Source organism: Camelus bactrianus, chromosome 7 (genome assembly GCF_048773025.1).
Source record: "Camelus bactrianus isolate YW-2024 breed Bactrian camel chromosome 7, ASM4877302v1, whole genome shotgun sequence".
Classification (NCBI taxonomy): Eukaryota; Metazoa; Chordata; class Mammalia; order Artiodactyla; family Camelidae; genus Camelus; species Camelus bactrianus.
In genome coordinates, this window is record NC_133545.1 from 6,406,172 (window position 1) to 6,425,746 (window position 19,575).

The window sequence follows — 19,575 nt, forward strand, 5'->3', positions numbered from 1 at the left end:
AACAATCTGGCTGTATCTATAACAGAGGAAAAATTTTGGTAAAACCTTTAACAGCTTCACCTGAGAGGTGATTCTGAAACCGATTTAAGCTTCCAGCATTTTTTAACTTGGTTTTTTTTTGGTTTGGGTTTGTTTTTGTTTTTTTAGTTGACCTGCTCCAAGTCACGATCTTTCTTTTTAGTTGCAAAAACTCATAATGCATTTCCTTCATGATCTGTACAACGCGTTCTTACGGTCACTATAAAAGTAGTGGGGGTTTTGGTTATTGTTTAGGGGCAGAAGAGACACAAAAGCAGCTCATTTCACTTCCACAGTAATTAAAACCTGTATTTTTAAGTAAGAATAAAGAACACCCTACACATTGAGATGGTTACTGATTTCTATCCATACACCAGTAGAGACTGGGGCAGTACCATCATCTTTGCAGTCAAGATCAAGTTTTGCGTGGGAAGCATCAGAGAAATCTGTCAAAATTCTTAATTTCACATAATAAACTTCATTAACTTGTGTATTTTCTCAAGCAAGGTTTTCAAGTTGATGCTTCGAATAGCTTACTTTGAAGACCATCAAACCATGTTCCCAGTTGAAAACAGTTAATGTTTTTTAAAAGAACACCAAATCACAAAATTCAGATTTTCTCCTGTAGTTTTCTTCAAGAACTCACATCTATTAAAAATGGGTACTTTATACAGGCCTTGAGCTTCACAAACACGATTCAATTTTTTAAAATAAAATTTAGACATCAGAACTTTGCAAATAAATCAAATTCTGCAAAGTATAAATGCAACAAACGATAGAAAGAATCACACTTTAGGACTAATTTTTTTCAGATAACACACACAAAGTACGCATGTAACAAACTCACATAGTCCGCGCTGGACTGTCAATAAAGCACACAAATCACCCTTTGCGTTTTGGGGGGAAAACCCCTCTTTTTAATGTAACACTGCAGTTAAGACTTACTGCTGCCAAGGGAGTCATCTGAATGTGTTTTATAGTCATTTTTTACAACAACTATTAAGAGAATCTACTGCCTGAGCAGGACACACACTCGCCTGTTTATCCACCGTAGAAAGCAGTGTGGACGTTCATCCCTCCCCACATGCACACCTCTAAAACCCAAACTTTAATGTAACATACGGTTTGTTGCTTACATCTGTGAATTTTTTTATGATACCTTTAAAAAATTGTTTTTTGGAGTCAGGAGGAGGTGGTAATTAGGTTTATTTATTTTTTAATTATTTTTTTAATGGTGGTACTGGGGATTGAACCCAGGACCTCATGCCTGCTAAGTACTCATTTTACCACTAAGCTATACCCTCCCACCCTGTGAATTCTTTAATCACAAACATTTTCCATAAATCAGAGCCTATCAAAGGAAAATTTCTACGTTTATAATTTATAATAGGTTAAATCTCAAAGTTAACAGAACATCCCCAAATTGGTTTACTTTACTGAAATTACATTAAGTTTTATTGGTAGAGATCATACTCCCAATGTGAACCAGGACAAAAAGCCAGAACCAACACCCCGCCACCGCGCAAGCTTCAGGACTGGCCACAGCCAGACTTTCAGTAGTTTTTCCTAGCTTAAGAAGGAGAGAAGATGGTGCAGTGAAGGACGGGGAGCACAGAGAGCAGAGCCCACTAGAGCCAATCACGGTGCTCCCAACACCCGCTGGGGACAGACGCTGTAGTCAAGGGAGCCGTGACAAATCCTGAACACACACAATATGAAGCTGGTGACAGAACCAAACCAGGAAGATCTGATACAGGGCATTATGAAGGAAGAACTAACAAGACTTGGTAGCTCACTAAATATGGACACGGGGGGAAAATTAAAGTCTCGGATAGAATGCTAGAAATAGAGAAGTTGGATCCGGCTTGGGGAGCAAGAGAGATCAGACTGGGGCAGGTGGGGACAGAAGGGCAGGCCAGCGATGGAAAAGCCCTGGGGGCCATTAGGGGGACTGATGGAGCTCAGGTGGAAGTCGACCAGCCAACAGTGAAAACTGTCAGAACTGCTTTGGCCAAAACAAAACTGAAAACCCCCACAGCAAAAGGAACTAGAGCAGAGAATCAAGTCAAAGAGGCATCTCCTGAACGTCCATTTAAGAGAAGAAGATACAGTCAGGAAAGAGCAAAGTGTCTCCACAGAAGCTAATGCCAAGAGATCACTCAAGAAAAAAGGATGCTCACCTGGTCCAGAAGTTTGGAAAAATCTGCATGTTACACCCCCCCCCCGGAAAGGGGCCAAAATGTTCTAGAAAACAGGCCCACTTACACCTCCCAAACATACTGCGTGAACAGTGTTCACACCCTGCAAACCACTGAGCTAGAAACGCAGGAGAACCAACTTAAATGATCCGGAAAGATCTAAGAGAACCTTAAAGAGGGAAAGCAGAGTCTGAGTTTCAGTGGACTGAAATGCTTTTAAAACCCTGGCAGTTCAGGCTTAACTTTTTGGAACCACTTTTGTAGTTAATGCTACCAACCAGAATTTCCCAGGATTAAAAAGTACTTTCAACACATGACACTGCCAAGAAAACATGAAGGGTGCACGCGCTGGGCTTGTTGCTCCTCAGAAGTGAGTGGGGATAAACGCTGACCCCTGTGCTCAAAACAAATTTCTTTTTGATATTTCCTATCGTAGCATTTGGGATTTACACTTAGACCAGGAATAAAGTGAAACAAAAAACACTTCTAGACAACTACACGTCCCACCCTGTGCTCGTCAGGACCCCAATCTCCACAGCGCTGCCCACCCTGCTCCCAAGAACAGGACTGGCCCAGGATGCTCCTGGGCCCCACCCTAGAGGGAAGGAGCAAACCCAGCCATTCACTCCAACCGCAGCTCCACCGCGGGGCACGGCACTGTTCACCTCTCTTATTCCAAAGTCAGTGCATGCTCTACAAAACAAAACATACTCCTTAATCTGATAGCAAGGTTTTCTTCCCTCAAAGGCTATTATTAAACTAAGGGTACACCCAGTCTACACACAGACGTAAGCACACCCTGGAAGCTACATGTCCCCTGTAAGTGCGGCAACCTACGTTCATTTACTAAAAGCCCCTCAGCACGCGACCTAGCATTTCCGGAATTTATTTCCTCAAACATCTTCCCTCCCACTCAGCATCTTACATGTCACAGAACACGGATGGACAAATACTGCTCTAAATCATTTTTTAAAAATTACTGAAATGCAGGGAGTGGTAAAGCTGAGCTCCTTTATTATAAAAATAATAGTGACGAACAAAGCTTCACCATGTCAAGTGACTACCTGCATGACAGGCTTCACCACAGATGCCCGAGCTTAAGTGCAGACATTAAGAAACAGAACAGTACACCCCGCAGACAGGGCAGAGGCATCAATGCGCTGAACACTTGCAGAAGTACCACCGAGCAGCAACTTCAGGCAGAACGGCTCAACAGGCCAAGTGTCCTCAGCATCTCTAACCCTTCCCTTCTGTCTTTTGGGTCCCTGCTGGTGGACTGTCATCACTGTATCAAACAGGAGACCCTCTGATTTCGGAAGCCTTTAGCTGACGACTGACTAGTAAGCTGCCCTGCGCTGTGTGTCCAAGTCTACCTTCAACCAGGGAAGCGGAGGAGAGACTTCTGTCCAAAATGAGGCATTTATTTGCAAAAAGCAGAAAGCTGAGGGGGAGCAGCTCCGAAGTCCCCAGCGTGGGTTCAGCCCAGTATCTGGCACACTCTAAGTGCCGAGTAACAGTGGTATTATTACCTGCAAGATGAACCAGTAAGATTGGAGAAGTTAGAAGAAATCACTCTTGGAGCCCAAACCAAAGTCTCCTAGTTCCTAAAGGCAAGCCTGGGGCCTGGGGAGGGGACAGAGCCTGCAGCTCTTGTGCCTGGGATTCCCCTTGGGACTGAAGCCTGTGGTCCCCGGCTCCAGGATTTCAAACCTTCCCTTCTAGTCTGACCAGGGCAGGCCTCCTCCCCTCCTACAGGCCGGGGTGGGGCCCAGCTCTCTGGCCTTTCTCCTATGTCCTGACTTTTGAGTCCTTTCCAGGCACACGTCACCATTTTAGATAACAGATGACAAGTGCCTATGCACCTGCTTTCTCAGATTTCCCCCAGTATTCCTAATCTGTGTCATTTAGAATACATTTCCAAAATCAATGGTAGCTTTTTAGTTTTCCAAGCTACAAAGTGTGCCAAAAGAATTTACTTTTTCTAATTTTTAGCAAGTTTCTATTCTTAAGCATAATGACAACAGGTTTAAACATCCAATTAAAAAAATTCATCTTCTCTCACTAGGAGCTGTGAAGTAGGCAAAAAAGATAGGAAGTTCACAGCATCACTAAGATAAGGAAACTTCCCCACTGAAGACAGTCCATCAGGATGTTATCTACTGTTTAATTCAACGAACTATCCAAGCATAAATGAGTTTCATGGGACTAAGACGGTCTCACGGAGGGCATGAAACTTGAGGGGACCTGCAGTGGCTGGAGGATTAAGGTGGGGGTGGCGGGAAGATGAGTGCTGCATGGAGAACCCAAGGGCTAGAAGTCAGACAGTTAACCCCATGTGCCAACACGCCTGAAAAGGGACCTGCAAGGAAAGCAACCACCAGAGTGACCCCAGCATTAAACTAAGCAGAAGCATCTTGTTTGAAAGTAGGCGCACTGCTTCTCCTGTCTTCTGTCTTCATAAATGAATCCACTGTTATTAGAAATACACGAGCACAACAGAGAATTGGAAGGAAAAATAAAAACCAGAATAAGCTAAAAATAACCCATAATTCCACTCCTCAGATAATCACTATGAACATTTTGGTTGATTATCTTTTTTAATGTACATACACATCAAAAAAATAAAAGTATAGACCTTACACACATTGTTTTATAGTATGTGTCCTTTAATCCTCATTGAATACAGAATTACAGAAATGTAAAGGTCTGTCTGAAAGTGCTGAGATAATCATCCTTAACAGCAAAACACTGAAAACAAAGGCTCAGTAAGAAGGCACTAAATAAGTGTGCCCATGACAGAAGAATAATCATTTTTTATATTTATTTTCTTAGACTAAATCCTTAGAAGTAGATTAGCTATTTCAAAATGCATACATATTTTGTAAGCTTTTTTCTTTTTTTAACATATTTCTCTCAGAAAAAGTATACTTTTTTCAGGCAATGTATGAGTGGACTCATTTCTCCACACCCTCACCAGAAGTGGTTTATTTTTCAACCTATGCCCCAAATTTTAAAAACAGTATTTCACTTATTTGCATTTTTAGTAGTACTGCTAGTAAATGTGGAAATTTTTTCATGTTTCTTGATCTTTATAAATTGCCAGTTTATTCATTTTTTTTCCTATGGTGGGGGAGGGTGTCCTATCTATCTTATTGCTTTATAAGCCCTCTTTTTATAGTAAGGAAACTTAATTTGCTTGTAATTTACAATACTTTTTTTCAGTTTGCCATTTGCTTTTTTATTCTCTTTATAGCATTTTAACATACAGAAGTTTAATTCTTCTAAAGTAATCAAAAGACCCTTTCCCTTTACAGTTTTTACTTTTGGTGTTAGGCTGAGAGAGGCCTCCATCCTGAGATCATTTGTATTACATTTTGGTTCTTAAAAAATTTTGGGAAAAATATTTTAAAAACACACACACAAGTTCACCACCTTAAAATACAACCATTTTTACTACTTCGAGCATTTTCACCAGTACACACACATTTTTTAAGCCCACATTTCATAAAGTCTGTTTTCCAAAGTATTTTCTGACACAGGCCCTTTTTTAAAAAAAAAAATCACAGCTTGTCAGATACAGTCTTAAATGGCTTTATAAATGTTTGCAAGGCCAGCAGGTCGCATTATCACACCCAACTTAATAATAGTCCCAAAGTTCCAGGACTGCTCATTTCCCCACCAGTGCCCAATCAATCTCCTTCAATGTCCACCAGCTACTAAAAGACCAAGAAGAATAAGCTCCATTCTTGGTGGTCAGTCCACTTCTGCATAATGAATTCTGTCATACTTATCAATTACCAGCTATCAATCGTTAAGCGTTTTAATTTTTATCTCTTTTCCGCCTCCACCTTCATATAAATCAGACACTTAGGGAGCTCTGGAGCCCCTGTCTGGTTTAACTCAGGCCCCCCAGCTGCTGGGCCTGACCTTCACCTCTCAAAGCCTCAGTGTCTTCCCCTCTATGCGGTGGGGCTTGGTAAAGAGTTGAAGCAGGAGGGTGTTCATGAACAAACTATGAGTTAAGTGAGCTGGTGCAGGCGGTGTGCTGGCACACGGTTATAAGGTCCCAGCCCTACGGAAGGTCTGCCGAGTGGGAGAAACCATCAAATCCAGTCAAAGGGTTAAGTGCTGGGACCGTGACCCAGGCAGGGTTCAGGGACCCCAGAGAAGGCTCCCAGTCCAGGATGGAGCATCCTTCCAAAGGAACAGGAGTCTGCGGGTGACAGGAAGGGGACACGGTACTCGGGGCAGAGGTAAGCAGGAGCAAAAGCAGAGGAGAGGGCAGCCGGGCAAGTTCTGGGACGCGGCTGCAACGATGCGGGAGCCCGGAGTGGGCGCCGACGGGTGACTGCTTCCTCGATCCACGGTTCCCCAGGGAGAAAACGGACACGACCACCAAACCCAGGCTTGGCAAGTCTGCTTTCCAAACACGAATGACATTACACTTCATAGGACTTCAAATGCTTGGCAGTGTTAAAAGCTATGGCATGCCCATGGAACCCACACAGCTCGAGGGCCTGAAGAAAACTGAGCCAATGAAAAACTATCTCACTTTATAAATGAGGAAACAGAAGCTTAGCACAATTAAGCTCCAGTTAGAGCCCATGTCTTCTCCCCCAAGCAAAATGCTCTATGCCTAAGCACAAATAAATGAATACATCACATACGTGTCTTTTCTAGAAGCTATATAATAGTTTCAAAAGGCAAACAAAAGATGACACTTTAGTGAGAAACTACCAGATAGCCAAAAATAAAATAAAATAATTTTTAAAAAGGTAAATTTTGAATTGGTCCTTAAAAATGGTACACTCTTTTCTCCAGACATATCTAAAAGACAAGCTCAAAATTCAGCCAATGATCCCCAAAAGACATTTTACTCCAGACTGACTCAATTGCTGAGGGTAGAAAGCCTATGGCTTTGGAACCTAAGGAGAGCTGAAGCGGTGAAGAATAAAAGGCAAACATCCTCCTATGTTTTGGGGCCCACATTTTCTATTTGAAGAAGGCCAAGTAACTACTCCTCAATTTAAAGCACCTTCATTTGAGCTTTCCAGGTGGAAAGAAGGCACACTATGCCTGCTGGGTATCCCGGGCGTGAACTTCTGATAAAAGGCCCTCAAGGACCCAAGAACGGTCTCTGCTATAAGAAAGGTCACATCAGCTCTGGTACCACCACTCTCTCCAACAGGGAAGAGCCTTCACGAACTAAAGGATTTCATTTCAAAGGCAAGGCTGCAATTATTTAACCTGAGGGAAAAGACTCTAATCTTGTTTAAAAAAAAAAACACACATAAAATTTTAAAAATCTATACCTTAAAACTAGTTTTGAAAGAAAAAAAAAAGCTAATTAAAGTTACAATAACTTATTTTCTCAGCACTTTCCCGGATTGCCATGTTAAAGGAAACCTGAGTATTTTTCTGCCGGGGGCATTTTTCTGTATTAGCTCCCGGGGTGCTGTAATAACAATTATATAAAGCTTGCATTCTCTCCCAGTGTAAGTGCAGTGACTGTTTCTGCAGCCAAAATCCAAAGTGGTCAAACACTGGGCATAGAAGTTAAAATTAATCCAGATTAATTCATTCAAAAAAGTCCTCTGCTACTTCTGGGATGCAAAAATAAATAAGGAGTATCTCCTGCCTTTAAGGAATTCACTGTCTGAAAAGTATGAGAAATTACGCTGTACTGATAACCCAAACTAAGTTAATTATTTCTAGAAGATCATATTTAGTAAGATTCAGGCATTCAATGAACTATTAGCTCTCCGAAGTGGTAGGCGTGCATTAGGAAAGGGGGGCTTCCCTGCAAGGACCTGAGCCTGTGGTCTCTCTAAGGGAGAGAGGATTATTATAAACTGGCCTCAAATCCCTGCACTACACCTACAGGTTGTTTTTTTTTTTTCCTTTTTGGTAAAATAACTTTTTAAAAGATGATTCCAGTGACCAAAAAAAGTTAAATATTTTTAGAAAGTACCTCGGCCACCCCTCTCAAGCTTACTGAACACTCTCCTGAAACCTCCAAAAATGGGCATAACAGAGTTAAAGTAAGCCTGTCTTATGTTTGCCTGCTTCGGAATTTGAAATGCGATGCAACAACTACTTCTCGACTCATCACGGAAAGCAACAAACAGAACTTCCAAGTAAAATTTGTCCTAATATCCAAGAACTCCTTTAGATACAGCCAAATATTCTTAGACAAAATGACTAGTTCTGCTTTTGAAATAACATTCGCTATTTTGCTCCACAACCCATACACGCGCCAGGATTTCAGAAAATCAGATAGACAGGGTGGCCACAAAATGAGGCGTTAAACTTACAACTGCACACGCTTCCGCAGAGTATTAAGATAAGTTTAGGTCCGAGAAGCTGAGGGCTTAAAATAAATGTAAATTTAGTTCCCTTCTGTCACTCCGATAAATTGCATTTCAAAAACTACGTGACCACTGACCCACTCCTAACTTTGAAGGTTCTAATGCCACCACGGAGAAGGGCAATTACACAGAGCAAATAAATACTTGAGTAAGTTAACTGTACTGCAATTCCCCATTTGCACCCTTACCACTAACCCCAACTGCGAACTAAAAGCAACAGCAGCCATCCAATCAGAAAAGAGGATCCTATTTTTGGCCGCGAGCTCGCCAAAGGGGGAAAACCCTGAACTTTGGGGATTAGTCTCAAGGAATACTCACACCGCGTTTCTCCCCGAACCCGCACTGGGCCTGCAGCACGCGACATCCCACACGGGACAGGAGTGGCGCTCGGGGCGACCCCTCCACGCGGGCGGCCTGCGCCCGGGTTACCTGCGGGGTCAGCGCGCGCTCCCGCCGGGCGCAGGGCCGGGGGCGCGCCGAGGCGGCGGCGCAGGCCCGGCCCGACTCGCGGGCGCTCGGCGGGCGCCGGGGGGCTCCGTCCCGTTCGGCCGCAGCACTCGCATCCCTGCGCGCCTCCCCGGCCGGCTGCCCCAAGAGAACCGGGCAAAGGGGCGACTATTACCCAATAATAGCACCCGGCACCGTCGCAACAATGCGGGCAGGGAACCGGAAAGCCGAGAGCCCGGCTCCGCGGCTCCTCCTGCGCGCGAGCCCCGTACCTACTTGGGAACACGAGTCGGGGAGAAGCGACGCTCGTGGGAGAAGTGATCCCGAGGGGGCGCGGGAGGAAGGGCACGCATCCCGGAGCCCCGCGGGGGTCGCCGCCCTAGGAGAGGCGAGGCGCGCGCGCCTGAGCAGCCCGGGGCCGCTCGCCCGCCCGGCTCCGCGGCCCGAGCCCGGTCGCGCTGGGAAAGGGGCGGGCGCCACCAGGCCGCCGCCTCGGGTGCGATGAATCGGGCTTTTTCCCAGTGCGTAGTCCGGGCCTGGCCGCCCCGAGCCCGCGTTCGGGGCCGCGGCCCGGCCAGGCCCGAGCTGGCCGGGGTGACTCAGGGCCGGGCCGCGCTCGCTCCCCTCCCGCCCTCAGCCCACGAGTCCCCTGGCCCCGCCGCCATTCCGCCCGGCCGTCCGCGACTCCGCGGCTCAGGCCTCGCCCGGCGCCTGCGCTCAGCCGCCGCGGCCCCAGTCACTGCGACACCGCGGCTCCGGGCCGGGCCTGCGCCGCCGCCGCCGCCTCCCCTCGGCCCCGGCGCTGCCGACACTCACCCGCATTTCTCGGAGGCCTAAATGGCTCCCGCGACGTCTCCACCTGGTCGCTGGGCCCGGCCCCGGTTAAATCCCCGTCCCGCCAAGGTCTGGCCGCGTCCCTCAGCCGCTGGGGCTGCCCCGCCTGGAGCTGCGTGCGACACGGCTCCCGCCTCCTCCTCCTCCCCTGCCCGCCCGCCGGCCCTCCTCCCGCCGCCGCCGCCTGCACCACGCAACCTCCGCCCTCTCGCCTTTCCTCCGCCGCTCCCCGCCCTCCCGGCCTCACCGGCTCCGGCTCCCGCGGGGGAGAAGCTGGTGGGGGAGGGCCGGAACGCATCGCCATCGGCGTCCGGGGCGGGGGAGCCGGGAAACCGTCGCCGCCATCTGCCCCCCGGTCCGCGGCGCGGGAGGGGCCCGGAAACCTCCCGCCCGCCGCGGCCGCGGCCCCGGGGTCCCCCCTGCGCCGCCGGGGCCCCGCTCGCGAAGTGGTTTCTACCTGAAAGCCCGCAGCCCCGGCCCCTGAACCCCCGGGCCATCCCCGGCCGGACGCACCGGATCCTCCTCCAGGTTTTACCGCCTCCCTTGGCCGGGGGCCGCCTCTAAGGACCCGGCTTCCCGCCACTTCGTACCGAACGAGGAGGGGTCACCTTCTTAGGTAGGGGGCACCAGCCTTGGGAGAAACTGCCCCAAAACACCCGGGAGGAGAGGGTCTTAAACACCACTCTCCTGCCCCGCTCCTGCGCGCACACACACCCTGAACCCTGAACCGACATGGAACACAAGTACACCCAGTCGGTCTGCCTCCCCGGCAGGGATAACAGCCAAAAGCGATACCCCGACCGGCTGATAAAGTCCGAGATGGGCGAGTGGCCCTGAAAAGCAGGTTCAGACTCGAGAGAAACGTGTCGTCCATTCTGGAGCCCCGGGACCCCTCCAGGCCTCAGCAATCAGCACCTGAAAGCCGAACTCCTAGGCGCCCCTCTCTCTTTTAAAAGCCTTTTCTGAAATAAAACCAAACTAGGTTCCGTCTTCAAACTCTTTAACCGACTCTTTAAGCAAACGTTGACCAAGATTCACTTTACCATTTATCTTCGTAAAGACTAAGAATGGAATTTAAGATTTTTACTTAACATGGATGGTATGAGGTGTGACTATAGGATTGTTCTCAGGTGTAGTCTGGAGTAGTTCATCGCATTCATTTGAAATTAACTCACAATTAGGTACCTGAAGTATAAATTTTGGCAGCACAATAGCCCCCTGGCTTCCTAGGGTCACACAGGTGAGAAAGCACGGACTTCGAGGAGCTTCTGCTTTAATTCCGTGGTTCACAGCGTACCAGAGAGCTACTTCCATTAACAAGCAAGGAAAGATTGCAAATTATCTGGGCAAAAGACTTGATGAATGTAACTTCCTGTTTTGCTCCAAACTAAAACATTACAGAGATTTAGCATCACCTTGGGGTGGAAATCCTAGGCTCAGAGCAGAGGGCTGCACCCATAGTCCACACTATTTCCTGAGTAATATGGGCTTCTCTTAGAAGAAATATTCCAGGAGTATATAGGTGGTTCCTCCTATTGAAATGTGGTCTTCTGTCAACATCTGTTAAGTATCTGTAGAAGTGTGGCCTTTGACTATAAAGTAAGTCTGTGATCTCAGTCTGTGCGAGCATTGTGAAATTCTTGGTTTATAGCCTAAACTTCTAAATAACCTAGTCAGAAGAAAACTTCGATGTATTTACAACTTTTTTGTGGGCACATGGTAACACTGAAGGTAAAAATGGAAGGCTTGTCCCTGTGGCCTGTGCTTTCCGCTGTACATAAATGGCTTCTTTTAGACCCTTGCTTCTTCCCCTTACTGGAAGTGGTGCTTTCCTCATCTTCCCTAACCTGTTCTCTCCCGTCGCATCATTCAGTATGATCTCCTGTCTGTGACTTCTCGCAACTAATGCACAAGGCAAGTGGGTCAACTTTCCCATTACTGTTTGTTTTTTCCAAACTCTCTTTCCTTAATGGTAGTATTTAGTCCACCTATCCTATCCTCTCCACTTCTCACTGCCTCAATTCCTGCTTAACTTCCTTCCATCCTTTAGCGTCCACTCATCTGCACCACTATTCTTAGCTCTTAGACTATGCCATTGACTTTTACATCCACTTCGCAACCTGGATGCATCTGTACCACTCCTACTCTAGGCAGGTAACCTCGCCTCCTACCTAATGAATCCAGGCCATCTGTTCTCTTTCCCCTCCGAAACATCCTTTCTCCATCTTTCTCCCTGCCTCTGCAAAATTGATGTCCCCCTTTCAAACGACCCAAAGTTTGGAGGAATAATTAACTTGATAGATGTCAGAATCAAAATTCAAAATGTCTCAGGCTAGAGTATTAGGCCAAAACCAATGAAATAAATTATACCTTTACAAGTCGAAAACAATATGATGATGTCCAAAAAGCCCACATGTTAGATTGAGGCAGACCTCTGTTTATATTTAAACTCAGCCTACCATCTTTTGCCCTGGTTAAGCCAATTGTAAATGGGGATTAAAATACCTGCCTCATAAGGTTGTCGTGAAGGGTCATTCCTTCATAATTCTGGCATAATTCCTGAAACACTGTTAGCTCCCTTTCTTTCCTCGTCTTCTGTGCAGTGGAGGTCCACTGACTACCCTGTTGTCGTCGATAATACTAACATTTTCCAAGGCCTGGGAGCCTGAAGACTCAAAATCCTGACCTGGCACCTAAGATTTACCATAATCTTTTCCTAACTTACTTTTCCAAATTTCTTTGCAGCCACTTCCCAAAAGAAACTCTCAACTTCATCCCATCCTGTTGAGTCTACGATTGGCCCACAGGTACCAGCCTTGAATTACCATTTATGAATGCCTACTTCCATTTGTTCCCTGAACAGAAATGATCCCTTCTTTCCTCCAACTGCAAATCATGCTGCCTCTTTCACATCCTGCTCACATCCGCTTCCAGGAAGCCTGCGTTGCACCTTCTGCACAGGCTTTTGTGATCCACTCCCTGACCGCCAGCTTCTCACCTGTGCCCTTAAACTAGATGGTCTGTGCCTTGGTAGAGCACTATTTCCTGACGTTCACCAGGCCCCTCAGCATTGTTCCTGAAGAACACTGAAGAGTGTTCAACCATCATTGTTTACTAACCAAATGGGAAACGTGATGAGCCCTATGAGCTATTGTTTCTAAGACATGAGTAAGGAACCAGCCATCCAGTGCAAAGTGAATTCATTTCATGAGATAGTTCCCAAACCTGTCTTTGCTTCCGAATCACCCAGGGATTTGCATATTGATTCTGGGGCCCTGATTCCAGACCTACTGAGTCAAAACTGGGTGGGAAGGGGAAGGGAGTAAATTTGAAACTGCCAGAGTTTATATCCTGGCTTTACTAATTATCTAAATAGCTTTAAACAAGTTACTTAACCTCTTTGTGCCCCAGTTTCTTCATCTATGAAATGGGGATGATAATAGTATCTCATATGAGATTACTATGAATTAAATACAACAAACATTACTGATAGTGATGATGATGATGGTATAATTATCCAAGGCCAGTCTGGTGACCTGAGTTTGGGAACCACTGATTTAATGAGCTACTCCTTCCTCTGTTAAAGTTTCAAATATTGCGATCTTAAAATTTCTGGGACTAACATCACGACATACTACAATAAGTCTTCTTTGTTTTGAAATAGTGTATTTTAAGGAAGAGGCGCTAAGTAAACAGATTTTTCAATTAAATTTGTTTATTTAATTCAAATATGAAATATATGTTTTTGCATGATTTTCTAAAAAACTAGTTTCTCTTAGGGAAAACAACTACACGTGTACTCTAACTAAATAGAATAATCCAACCAGCTTAATATTCAAAGGAAGCAAGCAGGAAGAGATGAAATAACACATGATTTCTCTCACTTAGGGCAGTGAGTCATAAGTTCTTTTTGAAGAAGCAGGTTTTTAATCGTCTACCTTCATTCATTAGAAAAAAATTCATAGCTCAGGTTAGTCCATCAAATGCCAAACAAACAATATTTAATGGTGTTAAATGTAACTAGCTGTAAAAATAGGAAGCGGAAATTTATTTAACCAAAGTCACAAAGTAAATAGGTCTGAATAGGGAACACAGAATTTGCAGCCCCACCTTCTCAATTCCTGTTTATAAATGGCCTATACAAACAAATACGCAAAGGTCTTACTTTTATTGCCTGGAATTCCACCAAAGATTCCTAGTATCCTCTCTTAAAGACTCAGATAGCTCCGGGAGTGTAACGGAGTTTGAGTCGTTCACACATCAGCATTACCAAGTTCAATCTTCCTAGCCCAGATCGGACAGCACCCAAAGAAAGGAAAGTCTGGAGGCAGATCAAGTTTGGGAGAAACAGTGCTTCAGGGAAGGCTGGAGTCTTGGGGGTCAGAGGTTCTGGTGAGAAGAACCATAAGCAAAAGGTGGGACTGAGGAAAGGAGACGGAAGCACCTTTAACAATCCAATCTGTCCAGTTCCGAATTTTGCAAGTTGAGAAGTCCTAGGCCTCTTATTTTGGAGACCCATTAGGCAGAAAATACTGTTGCAAGATAGTCTTTGGAGGTCTGACCTGGGCAACAGAACACCACTGAAACATGAGGTTGGACCATATGAAATTGCAACTCATTTTCAAATGACTCAAACCTAGTCTCTATGGGAAAGTGACTGAGTTCTAGAAAACTGCCCTAAAATCTCTTCTTGCAGGAAGCTTGCACACCTCAACCCAGCCCCATATCCACATGATTCCTAACACCGTGTCCTTATTAAAGTGTTTATCAATATCGCATTCTATTTTCCCTTCTCTTCTCCCGCTCCCTCACAGACTGAGCTCCTTGAATTCGGAGACAGTGCCTTTATGACCATATCTAATATTTATCATGGTGCCTGGCACACATTACACTGACAGAACAGTGAGAACCCAACTCATGGGATTGTTTATACTATGAAACCCAGTGATACTACCTTCCTGCTCAAAGACCTTTAATAATTCCCTGTTTCCTACCAGAAAGAATGACAAAGACCTCATTCCTAATAGTAAAACACCCTCTACACCTTGGCTTCCATGCCTCTATCCATACTTGTCTCCTTCTGGTTTCTTATATGTGCCAAGCTACACCCCAGCTGGACTCCTGTGAATGCCTCAGTGGGCTCGGTGTGTTTCCTCATCCGACTGCACCTTCCATATCACTGTTCTCCCCCAATCCCTGCTCACCCAAATGCGAGCCATCCCTCTGGCCCACCTTAAACGCAGTCTCTCCAGTCAAACCTTTCTTGCTTCTTTGCCTGATGTGAATTCTACCCCTTCCCTCACACTGGCTAAGCTTCTTGACATTCTTAAACAAGTTTGTATCTCCCCAGGACTGTATTAGTTAAGGTTCTCCAGAGAAACAGAACCAAAAAGATATATATATGTTGCCTGGCACATAGAAAACTGAAAGAATGGTTAAAACCCAATTTATGGATTAGTTGGGATTATCTGGGAGAGAGAGAGAGACTGATTAAGTATAAGGAATTGGCTCACGTGATTATGGAAAGCTGGCAAGTCCAAAATCTGCAGGGTGGGCCAGCAGGCTGGAGGCCCAGGGAAGAGCCAGTACTGCAGTCCAGATCTGAAGGCCTCTTCAGATGGGTGACTTGCCTCTTGCTCATGGAAGGTCAGTCTTGGTTCTAGTCAGGCCTTCAACTGGTTGGGTGAGGCCCATCCACATTATGGAGGGCAATCTGCTTGACTCAAAGACCACTGATGTGTTAATTTCACCCCAAAAGCCCCCCTCATTCTGAATAATATTTGACAGATGTCAGGGCACCATGGCCTAGCCCAGTTGATACATAAAATTAATGTCTGTAATCACTGAGCAGGCTATCCTGGACATAGCAAAGGACACTATTTCTTTATAAAGCATCACTCATTGCCTCAAGTTTCTCACCTCCTGTGGACTCTTCTGCCCATTTCTACCTGCCTATTCAGCTCAACAGTTTCTCTCCTGCACTTACTCCTACTGCCTACCCTTCTATCTTGAAACCCGCCATCCCTTGGCTTCCGAACTCCAAACTCTCATGCCTTGTCTAACCTATCTGGTAACTTTTTCTTCATCTGGCTCTCTCCACCCACCACTTAAATGTGGGTTCCTGAAGCTTCTAGTCTCATCAATGTTTTCTTGCTACATCCTCTTTTTGGGTAATTTTATCATTTCCACAGCTTCAGTTGCCAACTATATCAAATTATCACCTCCAGCTCCATCGAGGGACATGTCTAGGTATCATGGCACCTGATGTTTCTATGATTTGGGAGGAGGGTGCTCTTTAAGAAAATTCTATACTAGGATGGCTGGCTATAATGTAACTCTACAAAGAAACCACACAGATGTAACCCCTTTGATTCCACATTATATTTTATTCCTAACTCAGCTTCCTCTCAAACAGAATCCCCCAGAGTGAGAGGAAGTTGGGTGGAAAGAGGTAATAGGATCTTAATCAACTGCAACTACAAGAACCCACTTCTGAAATTTTTACAAATGCATTTGACTAATGAACATATAGTTGCCCCCAGTCCCTCTCCCACCCTCCGGGGGCTTGGAAGGGCTCATTCATGGGAGGAGCTCTGAAACAAAGCCTCCATGACCTTCAGGAGGGTCCACCTCCACCCCTGTTTTCAGCCTCTCCCACCGTCCGCCCAGGTCTGATTTTCTACTGCTTGTGCCCCCTCCACATGCGCATCCCCCATATTTCCAATCATTTGACCTCGAACAAAGCCCACTATTCTTTCTTCTCCTGATCCTATCCTGTATCTGCTCCTGTTTTCTGCCTCTGGTGTTGGCAGCACCATCCAAGGGTCTATCAAGTTGGACACCTCAGGAATTTTTTATTCTGTCCTCTTTTTCATCTCCATGTCCATTCGTTCATTAAATCCTATCAGACTTAGGCATGTATTAGCTTCATTTGGCCTGCTACCGTGGCCTCCTGGCTGGCCTCCTCTGCCTGCCTCCAGCCTCTCTTTTAATTCCTCCTCCACACAGCTGTGGAGTTTTCTCTCTAAAATACAGTAGTGACTTTCTCTAGAAGCAGGAGAGCTGGGGCTCTGGAGCTAGACGACCTAGGTGTAGATCTTGACTTCACTAGCTGTTTAACCTTGCCAAAGTTATTTCATCAGTCTTTGCCTCAATTTCTTCACCTGTAAAATGGGACCAGTACACCCTGGATTGCATAGTTTTAAGAAAGAAGTGAAGACCATTTCATGGTGCTGGACATGTAGGAAACAATTGGTATGTTACTCTCATGATCGCAGAGCTTTCCTCCAGAAAGCTTTCAATGGTTTCACATCACGAAAGAAGACATTCAATAATAATCTTCATAGTGCGACCTCCGTCTCCCTTCCCAGTTTCCATCTCAGCCATGTCTCCTCCTGGACCTTGTGTTGTTGCCACACCTGACTACCGGGGGATCTCCCCAGGAAGGGTGGAGACTCTTGGTAGAGACCTTTGTTGGGAATGTCCTCCTTCCTTTTTCTTTCCTTGAATCATTCTCCAGATCCCTAATCCCATGCCATCTTCTCCATGAAGTGTCCTCAGCCTTTTCTTACCCTTACTGTGTCCTCGTGTTTCCTCATAAACATTGGCCAAAAGTCCTCTGAGTAATTTCCAATTCCCTCTCTCCCTAAACTTTCTTTTTCAACTGCCAAAAGTGAGGTTTATGTTTCTGAGCCACTATTCTTGTATGTAATGTAATACGTGTAAAGTATATCTTGGATTATTCCAAGTTTTTATTGGCAGAAATTGGAAAGAACAGTCTAGTCATGAATGATGAAGTGTGTTTTCCAGGTCATTCCACATTTGGGCCAGGAAAAACTTTATAGCCCATCAACACCATCTGTTTATATGCTATATTTTAAAGAACAGCTATAGTAGTTTGAGAATGTGGACAGAGAATTTAAGAAATTCCAGTGACCTTAGACTTGGTTTTCTTGGTCTGAAAGGTCAGTTGCTTTCTGACTCAATATTCACATTGGGGATTAAAAAATTGAACACTAAAGGAGATTGCAGACTGCAGTTCTCACTGAACAGATAATAACCAAAAAAGATATTATACTACCATTTTATGAGAGAAATTACTTTCCTTCCCCCTCCATTAATTTTTTCCCTGTGAAATGGCAAGTGAAGGGGCCTCTCTCGAACTTGCATAATTTCCCTGACCATTTTTTAAAAACATGAATTTAATTCAGACTTGGAATCTGGATAAGGAGCTCCTGGCGAGTTCTGCTGGCAGGGTACATTCAGAAACCAAGCTCTCTTTGTACAGTGAGAGTTACATTTTATTGTTACTGATAATGTCCCAGAAACTTCAATGTCATCAACCACTGTTCCATCTCAGCAGTGACAAGGCCGTTGGCAGGCTTTTGACTTTGCTATTGATGCCATCAGCATCCAAGTCTGCTTCTGGGAGCTTGAGGAGTTAATCAAGAGGGAAATATCATGAGGAAAACAAGAATTACAACCCCTTCCCCAATAACTTGGTAGGGAAGCAAGAGATACAAGAGAAGGGGGAAATCAAGTACTAAATATCCAAAATAAACACTGAAACTTTCCTCCAGTTTGGGAAGCCAGTCCACCTTTCCCATTGTTTCGTCAATGATATTTTCTTTTATTTCTCCCTACCTTCTTCTTTCCAACAACTCTAACCTTTTACTAAAAGATCAGAACTAGGTAGATATCCCTACCCATTCTGGTTCCCTAGTTGCTGAAAGATGGCTGGCTGAATTGACTTTAAATTAGGACATGCTATTTGGATCATGCAAAAGGTTGTATATTCTGAACATACCAGCAAACCCGTCTGGAAGAAATTGGCGATGGAATAAAATTTACTTTGAACCACAGATACTTCAGTTTCCCAGACAGAATGAGTTGAGTAGATGTCAGGAGTGAGTGTAAAACTCTAATGGTCAAAAGAGAGTGAATTTTAAAAATCCCAGGGTATCTACACTTGTGGAAAAGAAGGCATTTACTGTGATGTGTTTCTTGAATGTACACTTGGTAAACCATTTGTTAACTGACCTACTTCTTACCCCCTGCAGCTAAAATGCTCCACTGTAACTCAGACATGGGAAGTAGGGTGGCTCTTACCTTGCAGAGACCAGGCTGTATTCAACTGGAGCTGCTGCAGGTGAGCGTTTCTGGCTCCGCCCTCAGCCTGAGAACGATGGTGGGAGAAGCAAGGAAGAGACTCCCGTGGGAAAAAGACAGACTCAGGTGTCCCAGCCCGTGCCTAAGATAGGAGGCCACAGCCACGCCCTCCTGCTCCCCTCAGGCAATGCCGCCTGGAGCTTCTGGCATTTTGCATGATGGCCCTTGGCCAAATAATCCCATTCTTCTTGGATGTCCAGAGTTCACACCTGCCAGCTTGCTCTGCACCTCTTACCTGAATTAGCATTTTTCTAGCTGTAAGTTATCTGGGAGAAGGGCCATGTCCTCACTGCACTTAATTGTACAATATGTCCCCAGATCACCTTTCCAGGCTCACTTCCCACTCTGCTCCTCCCATACACCATAATCTGTACCGGGCTACTCACTGTATAAACATTCTTGCACTTTCCTTCCTTCTAGCTCTTGCTAATTCTGCCTTGGATGCTCTTCTTACTCTTGGGTCCCTCTGTTGCAATCCTACTTGTCTTTCAATTCCTAGCTTGGTTATCGCCTCGTCAGACTTCCTAGATTTCCTTGGCTGA

General features: G+C 45.4%; 1 protein-coding gene across 2 annotated transcripts in view; it reads right to left on the bottom strand.

The window, feature by feature from the left end:
- CUL1 (cullin 1) overlaps positions 1-10,253 on the bottom strand; it is a 90,852-nt gene extending 80,599 nt beyond the window's left edge. Inside the window, exon 1 of one of the 2 annotated variants that reach the window (XM_074366858.1) lies at positions 10,113-10,253. The gene's annotated coding sequence lies outside the window, so the exon portion shown is untranslated. Of the gene's footprint in view, positions 1-9,847; positions 10,031-10,112 lie in introns of those variants that run through there. The other variant, XM_074366857.1, reaches the window with a different exon arrangement.
- Between the last annotated feature and the right edge of the window lie 9,322 nt (positions 10,254-19,575).